At 42.4% G+C, this 16,766-nt stretch overlaps 1 long non-coding RNA gene across 1 annotated transcript; it reads right to left on the reverse strand.

The window, feature by feature from the left end:
• Positions 1-872: 872 nt before the first annotated feature.
• LOC130312781 (uncharacterized) lies at positions 873-16,186 on the reverse strand. Its single transcript, XR_008860864.1, has 3 exons — positions 16,046-16,186; positions 1,369-1,444; positions 873-976 (listed from the first exon to the last, which is right to left on the reverse strand). It is a non-coding gene; the product is annotated as an uncharacterized LOC130312781 (long non-coding RNA).
• Positions 16,187-16,766: the final 580 nt, after the last annotated feature.

The raw sequence follows: 16,766 nt of genomic DNA on the forward strand, positions 1-16,766 counted from the left end.
CCTTATATATTATCTAGGTGAGGTATATGATATATGACAGTGCCCTTATATATTATCTAGGTGAGGTATATGATATATGACAGTGTCCTTATATATAATCTAGGTGAGGTATGTGATATATGACAGTGTCCTTATATATAATCTAGGTGAGGTATGTGATATATGACAGTGCCCTTATATATTATCTAGGTGAGGTATATGATATATGACAGTGTCCTTATATATTATCTAGGTGAGGTATGTGATATATGACAGTGTCCTTATATATTATCTAGGTGAGGTATGTGATATATGACAGTGCCCTTATATATTATCTAGGTGAGGTATATGATATATGACAGTGTCCTTATATATTATCTAGGTGAGGTATATGATATATGACAGTGTCCTTATATATAATCTAGGTGAGGTATATGATATATGACAGTGTCCTCATATATTATCTAGGTGAGGTATGTGATATATGACAGTGCCCTTATATATTATGTAGATAGGTATATGATATATGACAGTGTCCTTATATATTATCTAGGTGAGGTATATGATATATGACAGTGCCCTTATATATTATCTAGGTGAGGTATGTGATATATGACAGTGTCCTTATATATTATCTAGGTGAGGTATGTGATATATGACAGTGTCCTTATATATTTTCTAGGTGATGTATGTGATATATGACAGTGTCCTTATATATTATCTAGGTGAGGTATATGATATATGACAGTGTCCTTATATATTATGTAGATAGGTATATGATATATGACAGTGCCCTTATATATTATCTAGGTGAGGTATATGATATATGACAGTGTCCTTATATATTATGTAGATAGGTAAGTGATGACAATATTGGTGCGCAGGGTCTCCTCACCTGTAGAACAATGGGCAGCTGCTCCGGGGGGTTCCTGTTCTCTACGCCCATAGTCAACCAGACCTGGAACGCCGTCAGTTGCTCAGCAAAGAAAGGGCTGTGCTGTGGGGAGAGGAGGACGGGTGTCATCACAGGACTCGGGCGTCACCCCACAAGTCACGGGCGTCACCCCGCAGGACCCAGGCGTCACCCCACAGGACCCGGACGTCACCCCGCAGGACCCGGGCGTCACCCCGCAGGACCCGGGCGTCACCCCGCAGGACCCGGGCGTCACCCCGCAGGACCCGGGCGTCACCCCGCAGGACCCGGGCGTCACCCCGCAGGACCCGGGCGTCACCCCGCAGGACCCGGGCGTCACCCCGCAGGACCCGGGCGTCACCCCGCAGGACCCGGGCGTCACCCCGCAGGACCCGGGCGTCACCCCGCAGGACCCGGGCGTCACCCCGCAGGACCCGGGCGTCACCTCTCTATACAACATACAGATGATCACTTACCCGGAACGCCGTCCCCTCATCAATGATGGTGGGCAACTGGGAGAGACAAATGTCCACTGCGAGGTCCCAGGCCTGCCTGCGGGGAGAGAACAGGATCAGGACAACAAGGAGAAACTGCCGATCACGGGCAGAGCGCCCCCATATGTCACCTGAGTGTAAGTGTGGAGCCAAACCCCACATGACAGGAAGAACACGAGATATACAGGACAAAAGAATTAACTACATCCGCGACCTCTGACCTCCATCCCCATCACTATATACAATGTATCCAGAAAGTCTTCACCCCCATCACTATATACAATGTATCCAGAAAGTCTTCACCCCCCCCCATCACTATATACAATGTATCCAGAAAGTCTTCACCCCCCCCCATCACTATATACAATGTATCCAGAAAGTCTTCACCTCCGATCACTATATACAATGTATCCAGAAAGTCTTCACCCCCCGTCACTATATACAATGTATCCAGAAAGTCTTCACCTCCGATCACTATATACAATGTATCCAGAAAGTCTTCACCCCCATCACTATATACAATGTATCCAGAAAGTCTTCACCCCCATCACTATATACAATGTATCCAGAAAGTCTTCACCCCCGGTCACTATATACAATGTATCCAGAAAGTCTTCACCCCCCCGTCACTATATACAATGTATCCAGAAAGTCTTCACCCCCCCCATCACTATATACAATGTATCCAGAAAGTCTTCACCCCCGGTCACTATATACAATGTATCCAGAAAGTCTTCACCCCCATCACTATATACAATGTATCCAGAAAGTCTTCACCCCCATCACTATATACAATGTATCCAGAAAGTCTTCACCCCCGGTCACTATATACAATGTATCCAGAAAGTCTTCACCCCCGATCACTATATACAATGTATCCAGAAAGTCTTCACCCCCATCACTATATACAATGTATCCAGAAAGTCTTCACCCCCATCACTATATACAATGTATCCAGAAAGTCTTCACCCCCGGTCACTATATACAATGTATCCAGAAAGTCTTCACCCCCCGTCACTATATACAATGTATCCAGAAAGTCTTCACCCCCATCACTATATACAATGTATCCAGAAAGTCTTCACCCCCATCACTATATACAATGTATCCAGAAAGTCTTCACCCCGGTCACTATATACAATGTATCCAGAAAGTCTTCACCCCCCCGTCACTATATACAATGTATACAGAAAGTCTTCACCCCCGATCACTATATACAATGTATCCAGAAAGTCTTCCCCCCCCGGTCACTATATACAATGTATCCAGAAAGTCTTCACCCCCCGATCACTATATACAATGTATCCAGAAAGTCTTCATCCCCGGTCACTATATACAACGTATCCAGAAAGTCTTCACCCCCCATCACTATATACAATGTATCCAGAAAGTCTTCACCCCCCATCACTATATACAATGTATCCAGAAAGTCTTCACCCCCCATCACTATATACAATGTATCCAGAAAGTCTTCACCCCCGATCACTATACAATGTATCCAGAAAGTCTTCACCCCCGGTCACTATATACAACGTATCCAGAAAGTCTTCACCCCCCCGGTCACTATATACAACGTATCCAGAAAGTCTTCACCCCCCGGTCACTATATACATTGTATCCAGAAAGTCTTCACCCCCGGTCACTATATACAATGTATCCAGAAAGTCTTCACCCCCATCACTATATACAATGTATCCAGAAAGTCTTCACCCCCATCACTATATACAATGTATCCAGAAAGTCTTCACCCCCGGTCACTATAAACAACGTATCCAGAAAGTCTTCACCCCCCGATCACTATATACAATGTATCCAGAAAGTCTTCACCCCCATCACTATACACAATGTATCCAGAAAGTCTTCACCCCCATCACTATATACAATGTATCCAGAAAGTCTTCACCCCCCGATCACTATATACAATGTATCCAGAAAGTCTTCACCCCCGGTCACTATATACAATGTATCCAGAAAGTCTTCACCCCCGGTCACTATATACAATGTATCCAGAAAGTCTTCACCCCCCATCACTATATACAATGTATCCAGAAAGTCTTCACCTCCTGTCACTTTATACAATGTATCCAGAAAGTCTTCACCCCCCGATCACTATATACAATGTATCCAGAAAGTCTTCACCCCCATCACTATATACAATGTATCCAGAAAGTCTTCACCCCCGATCACTATATACAACGTATCCAGAAAGTCTTCACCCCCGATCACTATATACAATGTATCCAGAAAGTCTTCACCCCCGATCACTATATACAATGTATCCAGAAAGTCTTCACCCCCCATCACTATATACAATGTATCCAGAAAGTCTTCACCCCCCATCACTATATACAATGTATCCAGAAAGTCTTCACCCCCCATCACTATATACAATGTATCCAGAAAGTCTTCACCCCCGATCACTATATACAATGTATCCAGAAAGTCTTCACCCCCCCATCACTATATACAATGTATCCAGAAAGTCTTCACCCCCGGTCACTATATACAATGTATCCAGAAAGTCTTCATCCCCCCATCACTATATACAATGTATCCAGAAAGTCTTCATCCCCCCATCACTATATACAATGTATCCAGAAAGTCTTCACCCCCCATCAATATATACAATGTATCCAGAAAGTCTTCACCCCCCCATCACTATATACAATGTATCCAGAAAGTCTTCACCCCCGGTCACTATATACAATGTATCCAGAAAGTCTTCATCCCCCCATCACTATATACAATGTATCCAGAAAGTCTTCACCCCCCATCACTATATACAATGTATCCAGAAAGTCTTCACCTCCCTCCAGGTCACTATATACAATGTATCCAGAAAGTATTCACCCTCGGTCACTATATACAATGTATCCAGAAAGACTTCACCCCCGGTCACTATATACAATGTATCCAGAAAGTCTTCACCCCCCATCACTATATACAATGTATCCAGAAAGTCTTCACCCCGGTCACTATATACAATGTATCCAGAAAGTCTTCACCCCCTATCACTATATACGATGTATCCAGAAAGTCTTCACCCCCCCATCACTATATACAATGTATCCAGAAAGTCTTCACCCCCGGTCACTATATACAATGTATCCAGAAAGACTTCACCCCCGGTCACTATATACAATGTATCCAGAAAGTCTTCACCCCCCATCACTATATACAATGTATCCAGAAAGTCTTCACCCCCGGTCACTATATACAATGTATCCAGAAAGTCTTCACCCCCCCCATCACTATATACAATGTATCCAGAAAGTCTTCATCCCCATCACTATATACAATGAATCCAGAAAGTCTTCACCCCCGGTCACTATATACAATGTATCCAGAAAGTCTTCACCCCCGGTAACTATATACAATGTATCCAGAAAGTCTTCAACCCCGGTCACTATATACAATGTATTCAGAAAGTCTTCACCCCCCGTCGCTATATACAACATATCCAGAAAGTCTTCACCCCCGGTCACTATATACAATGTATCCAGAAAGTCTTCACCCCTGATCACTATATACAATGAATCCAGAAAGTCTTCACCCCGGTCACTATATACAATGTATCCAGAAAGTTTTCACCCCCGGTCACTATATACAATGTATCCAGAAAGTCTTCACCCCCTGTCACTATATACAATGTATCCAGAAAGTCTTCACCCCCCCCCCGTCACTATATACAATGCATCCAGAAAGTCTTCACCCCCGGTCACTATATACAATGTATCCAGAAATTCTTCACCCCCCCCCGGTCACTATATACAATGTATCCAGAAAGTCTTCACCCCCGGTCACTATATACAATGTATCCAGAAAGTCTTCACCCCCATCACTATATACAATGTATCCAGAAAGTCTTCACCCCATCACTATATACAATGTAACCAGAAAGTCTTCACCCCCCCCCTCACTATATACAATGTATCCAGAAAGTCTTCACCCCCGATCACTATATACAATGAATCCAGAAAGTCTTCACCCCCGGTCACTATATACAATGTATGCAGAAAGTCTTCACCCCCGGTCACTATATACAATGTATTCAGAAAGTCTTCACCCCCCGTCACTATATACAACGTATCCAGAATGTATTCACCCCCCCATCACTATATACAATGTATCCAGAAAGTCTTCACCCCCCATCACTATATACAATGAATCCAGAAAGTCTTCACCCCCGGTCACTATATACAATGTATCCAGAAAGTCTTCACCCCCGGTCACTATATACAATGTATTCAGAAAGTCTTCACCCCCCGTCACTATATACAACGTATCCAGAAAGTCTTCACCCCCCCATCACTATATACAATGTATCCAGAAAGTCTTCACCCCCATCACTATATACAATGTATCCAGAAAGTCTTCAACCCCATCACTATATACAATGAATCCAGAAAGTCTTCACCCCCATCACTATATACAATGTATCCAGAAAGTTTTCACCCCCGGTCACTATATACAATGTATCCAGAAAGTCTTCACCCCCTGTCACTATATACAATGTATCCAGAAAGTCTTCACCCCCCCCCCCCCGGTCACTATATACAATGCATCCAGAAAGTCTTCACCCCCGGTCACTATATACAATGTATCCAGAAATTCTTCACCCCCATCACTATATACAATGTATCCAGAAAGTCTTCACCCCCAGTCACTATATACAATGTATCCAGAAAGTCTTCACCCCCCATCACTATATACAATGTATCCAGAAAGTCTTCACCCCCCCATCACTATATACAATGTATCCAGAAAGTCTTCACCCCCCGTCACTATATACAATATAACCAGAAAGTCTTCACCCCCCATCACTATATACAATGTATCCAGAAAGTCTTCACCCCCCCCCATCACTATATACAATGTAACCAGAAAGTCTTCACCCCCGGTCACTATATACAATGTATCCAAAAAGTCTTCACCCCCGGTCACTATATACAATGTATCCAGAAAGACTTCACCCCCAGTCACTATATACAATGTATCCAGAAAGTCTTCACCCCCCCATCACTATATACAATGTAACCAGAAAGTCTTCACCCCCGGTCACTATATACAATGTATCCAGAAAGTCTTCACCCCCCCATCACTATATACAATGTATCCAGAAAGTCTTCACCTCCAGTCACTATATACAATGTATCCAGAAAGTCTTCACCCCCGGTCACTATATACAATGTATCCAGAAAGTCTTCACCCCCCCATCACTATATACAATGTATCCAGAAAGTCTTCACCCCCCATCACTATATACAATGTATCCAGAAAGTCTTCACCCACCATCATTATATACAATGTATCCAGAAAGTCTTCACCCCCGGTCACTATATACAATGTATCCAGAAAGTCTTCACCCCCCCCCATCACTATATACAATGTAACCAGAAAGTCTTCATCCCCGGTCACTATATACAATGTATCCAGAAAGTCTTCACCCCCGGTCACTATATACAATGTATCCAGAAAGTCTTCACCCCCGGTCACTATATACAATGTATCCAGAAAGTCTTCACCCCCCGTCACTATATACAATGTATCCAGAAAGTATTTACCCCCCCCATCACTATATACAATGTATCCAGAAAGTCTTCACCCCCCATCACTATATACAATGTATCCAGAAAGTATTCACCCCCGGTCACTATATACAATGTATCCAGAAAGTCTTCACCCCCAGTCACTATATACAATGTATCCAGAAAGTCTTCACCCCCCATCACTATATACAATGTATCCAGAAAGTCTTCACCCCCCATCACTATATACAATGTATCCAGAAAGTCTTCACTCCCCGGTCACTATATACAATGTATCCAGAAAGTCTTCAACCCCCCCATCACTATATACAATGTATCCAGAAAGTCTTCACCCCCCCATCACTATATACAATGTATCCAGAAAGTCTTCCACCCCGGTCGCTATATACAATGTATCTAGAAAGTCTTCCCCCCGATCACTATATACAATGTATCCAGAAAGTTTCCCCCCCCCCCGGTCACTATATACAATGTATCCAGAAAGTCTTCACCCCCGGTCACTATATACATTGTATCCAGAAAGTCTTCACCCCCGGTCACTATATACAATGTATCCAGAAAGTCTTCACTCCCCCATCACTATATAATGGATCCAGAAAGTCTTCACCCCCGGTCACTATATACCATGTATCTAGAAAGTCTTCACCCCCCCATCACTATATACAATGTATCCAGAAAGTCTTCACCCCGGTCACTATATACAATGTATCCAGAAAGTCTTCACCCCCGGTCACTATATACAATGTATCCAGAAAGTCTTCACCCCCGGTCACTATATACAATGTATCCAGAAAGTCTTCACCCCCCATCACTATATACAATGTATCCAGAAAGTATTCACCCCCGGTCACTATATACAATGTATCCAGAAAGTCTTCACCCCCAGTCACTATATACAATGTATCCAGAAAGTCTTCACCCCCCATCACTATATACAATGTATCCAGAAAGTCTTCACCCCCCATCACTATATACAATGTATCCAGAAAGTCTTCACTCCCCGGTCACTATATACAATGTATCCAGAAAGTCTTCAACCCCCCCATCACTATATACAATGTATCCAGAAAGTCTTCACCCCCCCATCACTATATACAATGTATCCAGAAAGTCTTCCACCCCGGTCGCTATATACAATGTATCTAGAAAGTCTTCCCCCCGATCACTATATACAATGTATCCAGAAAGTTTCCCCCCCCCCCGGTCACTATATACAATGTATCCAGAAAGTCTTCACCCCCGGTCACTCTATACATTGTATCCAGAAAGTCTTCACCCCCGGTCACTATATACAATGTATCCAGAAAGTCTTCACTCCCCCATCACTATATAATGGATCCAGAAAGTCTTCACCCCCGGTCACTATATACCATGTATCTAGAAAGTCTTCACCCCCCCATCACTATATACAATGTATCCAGAAAGTCTTCACCCCGGTCACTATATACAATGTATCCAGAAAGTCTTCACCCCCGGTCACTATATACAATGTATCCAGAAAGTCTTCACCCCCGGTCACTATATACAATGTATCCAGAAAGTCTTCACCCCCGGTCACTATATACAATGTATCCAGAAAGTCTTCACCCCCGGTCACTATATACAATGTATCCAGAAAGTCTTCACCCCCCGTCACTATATACAATGTATCCAGAAAGTCTTCACCCCCGTCACTATATACAACGTATCCAGAAAGTCTTCACCCCCCCGTCACTATATACAATGTATCCATAAAGTCTTCACCCCCCCCGGTCACTATATACAATGTATCCAGAAAGTCTTCACCCCCCATCACTATATACAATGTATCCAGAAAGTCTTCACCCCCCATCACTATATACAATGTATCCAGAAAGTCTTCACCCCCCATCACTATATACAATATAACCAGAAAGTCTTCACCCCCGTCACTATATACAATGTATCCAGAAAGTATTTACACCCCCCATCACTATATACAATGTATCCAGAAAGTCTTCACCCCCCATCACTATATACAATGTATCCAGAAAGTATTCACCCCCGGTCACTATATACAATGTATCCAGAAAGTCTTCACCCCCAGTCACTATATACAATGTATCCAGAAAGTCTTCACCCCCCATCACTATATACAATGTATCCAGAAAGTCTTCACCCCCCATCACTATATACAATGTATCCAGAAAGTCTTCACTCCCCGGTCACTATATACAATGTATCCAGAAAGTCTTCAACCCCCGGTCACTATATACAATGTATCCAGAAAGTCTTCACCCCCCGTCACTATATACAATGTAACCAGAAAGTCTTCACCCCCCCCTCACTATATACAATGTATCCAGAAAGTCTTCACCCCCGATCACTATATACAATGAATCCAGAAAGTCTTCACCCCCGGTCACTATATACAATGTATGCAGAAAGTCTTCACCCCCGGTCACTATATACAATGTATTCAGAAAGTCTTCACCCCCCGTCACTATATACAACGTATCCAGAATGTATTCACCCCCCCATCACTATATACAATGTATCCAGAAAGTCTTCACCCCCCATCACTATATACAATGAATCCAGAAAGTCTTCACCCCCGGTCACTATATACAATGTATCCAGAAAGTCTTCACCCCCGGTCACTATATACAATGTATTCAGAAAGTCTTCACCCCCCGTCACTATATACAACGTATCCAGAAAGTCTTCACCCCCCCATCACTATATACAATGTATCCAGAAAGTCTTCACCCCCATCACTATATACAATGTATCCAGAAAGTCTTCAACCCCATCACTATATACAATGAATCCAGAAAGTCTTCACCCCCATCACTATATACAATGTATCCAGAAAGTTTTCACCCCCGGTCACTATATACAATGTATCCAGAAAGTCTTCACCCCCTGTCACTATATACAATGTATCCAGAAAGTCTTCACCCCCCCCCCCCCGGTCACTATATACAATGCATCCAGAAAGTCTTCACCCCCGGTCACTATATACAATGTATCCAGAAATTCTTCACCCCCATCACTATATACAATGTATCCAGAAAGTCTTCACCCCCAGTCACTATATACAATGTATCCAGAAAGTCTTCACCCCCCATCACTATATACAATGTATCCAGAAAGTCTTCACCCCCCCATCACTATATACAATGTATCCAGAAAGTCTTCACCCCCCGTCACTATATACAATATAACCAGAAAGTCTTCACCCCCCATCACTATATACAATGTATCCAGAAAGTCTTCACCCCCCCCCATCACTATATACAATGTAACCAGAAAGTCTTCACCCCCGGTCACTATATACAATGTATCCAAAAAGTCTTCACCCCCGGTCACTATATACAATGTATCCAGAAAGACTTCACCCCCAGTCACTATATACAATGTATCCAGAAAGTCTTCACCCCCCCATCACTATATACAATGTAACCAGAAAGTCTTCACCCCCGGTCACTATATACAATGTATCCAGAAAGTCTTCACCCCCCCATCACTATATACAATGTATCCAGAAAGTCTTCACCTCCAGTCACTATATACAATGTATCCAGAAAGTCTTCACCCCCGGTCACTATATACAATGTATCCAGAAAGTCTTCACCCCCCCATCACTATATACAATGTATCCAGAAAGTCTTCACCCCCCATCACTATATACAATGTATCCAGAAAGTCTTCACCCACCATCATTATATACAATGTATCCAGAAAGTCTTCACCCCCGGTCACTATATACAATGTATCCAGAAAGTCTTCACCCCCCCCCATCACTATATACAATGTAACCAGAAAGTCTTCATCCCCGGTCACTATATACAATGTATCCAGAAAGTCTTCACCCCCGGTCACTATATACAATGTATCCAGAAAGTCTTCACCCCCGGTCACTATATACAATGTATCCAGAAAGTCTTCACCCCCCGTCACTATATACAATGTATCCAGAAAGTATTTACCCCCCCCATCACTATATACAATGTATCCAGAAAGTCTTCACCCCCCATCACTATATACAATGTATCCAGAAAGTATTCACCCCCGGTCACTATATACAATGTATCCAGAAAGTCTTCACCCCCAGTCACTATATACAATGTATCCAGAAAGTCTTCACCCCCCATCACTATATACAATGTATCCAGAAAGTCTTCACCCCCCATCACTATATACAATGTATCCAGAAAGTCTTCACTCCCCGGTCACTATATACAATGTATCCAGAAAGTCTTCAACCCCCCCATCACTATATACAATGTATCCAGAAAGTCTTCACCCCCCCATCACTATATACAATGTATCCAGAAAGTCTTCCACCCCGGTCGCTATATACAATGTATCTAGAAAGTCTTCCCCCCGATCACTATATACAATGTATCCAGAAAGTTTCCCCCCCCCCCGGTCACTATATACAATGTATCCAGAAAGTCTTCACCCCCGGTCACTATATACATTGTATCCAGAAAGTCTTCACCCCCGGTCACTATATACAATGTATCCAGAAAGTCTTCACTCCCCCATCACTATATAATGGATCCAGAAAGTCTTCACCCCCGGTCACTATATACCATGTATCTAGAAAGTCTTCACCCCCCCATCACTATATACAATGTATCCAGAAAGTCTTCACCCCGGTCACTATATACAATGTATCCAGAAAGTCTTCACCCCCGGTCACTATATACAATGTATCCAGAAAGTCTTCACCCCCGGTCACTATATACAATGTATCCAGAAAGTCTTCACCCCCCATCACTATATACAATGTATCCAGAAAGTATTCACCCCCGGTCACTATATACAATGTATCCAGAAAGTCTTCACCCCCAGTCACTATATACAATGTATCCAGAAAGTCTTCACCCCCCATCACTATATACAATGTATCCAGAAAGTCTTCACCCCCCATCACTATATACAATGTATCCAGAAAGTCTTCACTCCCCGGTCACTATATACAATGTATCCAGAAAGTCTTCAACCCCCCCATCACTATATACAATGTATCCAGAAAGTCTTCACCCCCCCATCACTATATACAATGTATCCAGAAAGTCTTCCACCCCGGTCGCTATATACAATGTATCTAGAAAGTCTTCCCCCCGATCACTATATACAATGTATCCAGAAAGTTTCCCCCCCCCCCGGTCACTATATACAATGTATCCAGAAAGTCTTCACCCCCGGTCACTCTATACATTGTATCCAGAAAGTCTTCACCCCCGGTCACTATATACAATGTATCCAGAAAGTCTTCACTCCCCCATCACTATATAATGGATCCAGAAAGTCTTCACCCCCGGTCACTATATACCATGTATCTAGAAAGTCTTCACCCCCCCATCACTATATACAATGTATCCAGAAAGTCTTCACCCCGGTCACTATATACAATGTATCCAGAAAGTCTTCACCCCCGGTCACTATATACAATGTATCCAGAAAGTCTTCACCCCCGGTCACTATATACAATGTATCCAGAAAGTCTTCACCCCCGGTCACTATATACAATGTATCCAGAAAGTCTTCACCCCCGGTCACTATATACAATGTATCCAGAAAGTCTTCACCCCCCGTCACTATATACAATGTATCCAGAAAGTCTTCACCCCCGTCACTATATACAACGTATCCAGAAAGTCTTCACCCCCCCGTCACTATATACAATGTATCCATAAAGTCTTCACCCCCCCCGGTCACTATATACAATGTATCCAGAAAGTCTTCACCCCCCATCACTATATACAATGTATCCAGAAAGTCTTCACCCCCCATCACTATATACAATGTATCCAGAAAGTCTTCACCCCCCATCACTATATACAATATAACCAGAAAGTCTTCACCCCCGTCACTATATACAATGTATCCAGAAAGTATTTACACCCCCCATCACTATATACAATGTATCCAGAAAGTCTTCACCCCCCATCACTATATACAATGTATCCAGAAAGTATTCACCCCCGGTCACTATATACAATGTATCCAGAAAGTCTTCACCCCCAGTCACTATATACAATGTATCCAGAAAGTCTTCACCCCCCATCACTATATACAATGTATCCAGAAAGTCTTCACCCCCCATCACTATATACAATGTATCCAGAAAGTCTTCACTCCCCGGTCACTATATACAATGTATCCAGAAAGTCTTCAACCCCCGGTCACTATATACAATGTATCCAGAAAGTCTTCACCCCCCGTCACTATATACAATGTATCCAGAAAGTATTTACCCGCCCCATCACTATATACAATGTATCCAGAAAGTCTTCACCCCCCATCACTATATACAATGTATCCAGAAAGTCTTCACTCCCCGGTCACTATATACAATGTATCCAGAAAGTCTTCACTCCCCGGTCACTATATACAATGTATCCAGAAAGTCTTCACCCCTGGTCACTATATACAATGTATCCAGAAAGTCTTCACCCCCATCACTATATACAATGTATCCAGAAAGTCTTCACCCCCTGTCACTATATACAATGTATCCAGAAAGTCTTCACCCCCATCACTATATACAATGTATCCAGAAAGTCTTCACCCCCGATCACTATATACAATGTATCCAGAAAGTCTTCACCCCTGGTCACTATATACAATGTATCCAGAAAGTCTTCACCCCCGGTCACTATATACAATGTATCCAGAAAGTCTTCACCCCCATCACTATATACAATGTATCCAGAAAGTCTTCACCCCCGATCACTATATACAATGTATCCAGAAAGTCTTCAATCCCCGGTCACTATATACAATGTATCCAGAAAGTCTTCACCCCCGGTCACTATATACAATGTATCCAGAAAGTCTTCACCCCCCATCACTATATACAATGTATCCAGAAAGTCTTCACCCCCGGTCACTATATACAATGTATCCAGAAAGTCTTCAACCCCCATCACTATATACAATGTATCCAGAAAGTCTTCACCCCCGATCACTATATACAATGTATCCAGAAAGTCTTCACCCCCGATCACTATATACAATGTATCCAGAAAGTCTTCACCCCCCCCATCACTATATACAATGTATTCAGAAAGTCTTCACCCCCATCACTATATACAATATAACCAGAAAGTCTTCACCCCCCATCATTATATACAATGTATCCAGAAAGTCTTCACCCCCGGTCACTATATACAATGTATCCAGAAAGTCTTCACCCCCCCGGTCACTATATACAATGTATCCGGAAAGTCTTCACCCCCGATCACTATATACAATGTATCCAGAAAGTCTTCACCCCCCATCACTATATACAATGTATCCAGAAAGTCTTCACCCCCATCACTATATACAATATAACCAGAAAGTCTTCACCCCCCATCATTATATACAATGTATCCAGAAAGTCTTCACCCCCCCGTCACTATATACAATGTATCCATAAAGTCTTCACCCCCCCGGTCACTATATACAATGTATCCAGAAAGTCTTCACCCCCCATCACTATATACAATGTATCCAGAAAGTCTTCACCCCCCATCACTATATACAATGTATCCAGAAAGTCTTCACCCCCATCACTATATACAATATAACCAGAAAGTCTTCACCCCCCATCATTATATACAATGTATCCAGAAAGTCTTCACCCCCGGTCACTATATACAACTTATCCAGAAAGTCTTCACACCCCCGTCACTATATACAATGTATCCAGAAAGTCTTCACCCCCCCATCACTATATACAATGTATCCAGAAAGTCTTCACCCCCCCATCACTATATACAATGTATCCAGAAAGTCTTCACCCCCCATCACTATATACAATGTATCCAGAAAGTCTTCACCCCCCCCCATCACTATATACAATGTAACCAGAAAGTCTTCACTCCCAGTCACTATATACAATGTATCCAGAAAGTCTTCACTCCCGGTCACTATATACAATGTATCCAGAAAGTCTTTACCCCCGGTCACTATATACAATGTATCCAGAAAGTCTTCACCCCCCCATCACTATATACAATGTATCCAGAAAGTCTTCACCCCCCCATCACTATATACAATGTATCCAGAAAGTCTTCACCCCTGGTCACTATATACAATGTATCCAGAAAGTCTTCACCCCCATCACTATATACAATGTATCCAGAAAGTCTTCACCCCCCTGTCACTATATACAATGTATCCAGAAAGTCTTCACCCCCATCACTATATACAATGTATCCAGAAAGTCTTCACCCCCGATCACTATATACAATGTATCCAGAAAGTCTTCACCCCCGGTCACTATATACAATGTATCCAGAAAGTCTTCACCCCCATCACTATATACAATGTATCCAGAAAGTCTTCACCCCCATCACTATATATAATGTATCCAGAAATTCTTCAATCCCCGGTCACTATATACAATGTATCCAGAAAGTCTTCACCCCCGGTCACTATATACAATGTATCCAGAAAGTCTTCACCCCCCATCACTATATACAATGTATCCAGAAAGTCTTCACCCCCGGTCACTATATACAATGTATCCAGAAAGTCTTCAACCCCCATCACTATATACAATGTATCCAGAAAGTCTTCACCCCATCACTATATACAATGTATCCAGAAAGTCTTCACCCCCCATCACTATATACAATGTATCCAGAAAGTCTTCACCCCCCATCACTATATACAATGTATCCAGTATCAGGGGTGCGGTTTCTGTTCCGGGAGTTGATAGCCCTTTCTCTGACCGGGTGATGACTCTATATACAGATGACTTTGCCCTTTATCCTTATATAGAAGTTGCTTGTGTATAAATGAACCTCTTTAGATCACGATGATTTGTGACAAACATGAAAAGTAACTTTACAGCTGACACATCCAGCTCTGCTACACCCTGTATTATATAAATGAGGGTCATCATCCTGACATTGTGGGGGAGGACGAGGACGCGGAGCAGCGTTCTGCCTTATGATCCGATCATCTATTTAGGGCAGCGCTGAGCGGGAGCGGATTGGGCTTCTCCTGCCAAGATTAAAGGTAAATCTCCTTCTAAGACTTCTAAGAAAAAATGATCAAAAATCAATGGAGCCGCGACGGTAATCTGTGGGGGGAGGGGGCACCCAGCTCTGCTATATGGATAAGATGGGCGGAGCATGACTTACCACATGGCGTGCATGAACGTAGGGGGCAACCGGGGGCTGCTCACCGGCGTACAGTTATACGACCTCATAATCCTCTCGGCCAATAGAAAGTTGCGGAATAGGCTGGCAACAAGAAGGTCTTGTCGGAATAACTTCTGGAACAAATCTGCGGGGGCAAGAAAGACAATGTATCCAATGTCCTGGGGGGGGGGGGGAATATGTATCTAATCTTCTGTATACAACACTAGTGTACTGGGGATATTATATATATATACTGTATAGAACACTAGTGTACTGGGGATATTATATATATATATACTGTATACAACACTAGTGTACTGGGGATATTATATATATATATATACTGTATAGAACACTAGTGTACTGGGGATATTATATATATATATATACACTGTATAGAACACTAGTGTACTGGGGATATTATATATATATATATATATATATACTGTATAGAACACTAGTGTACTGGGGATATTATATATATATATATACTGTATAGAACACTAGTGTACTGGGGGATATTATATATATATATATATACTGTATAGAACACTAGTGTACTGGGGATATTATATATATATATATATATACTGTATAGAACACTAGTGTACTGGGGATATTATATATATATATACTGTATAGAACACTAGTGTACTGGGGATATTATATATATATACTGTATAGAACACTAGTGTACTGGGGATATTATATATATATACTG

This window comes from Hyla sarda, unplaced genomic scaffold (genome assembly GCF_029499605.1).
Source record: "Hyla sarda isolate aHylSar1 unplaced genomic scaffold, aHylSar1.hap1 scaffold_1728, whole genome shotgun sequence".
Classification (NCBI taxonomy): Eukaryota; Metazoa; Chordata; class Amphibia; order Anura; family Hylidae; genus Hyla; species Hyla sarda.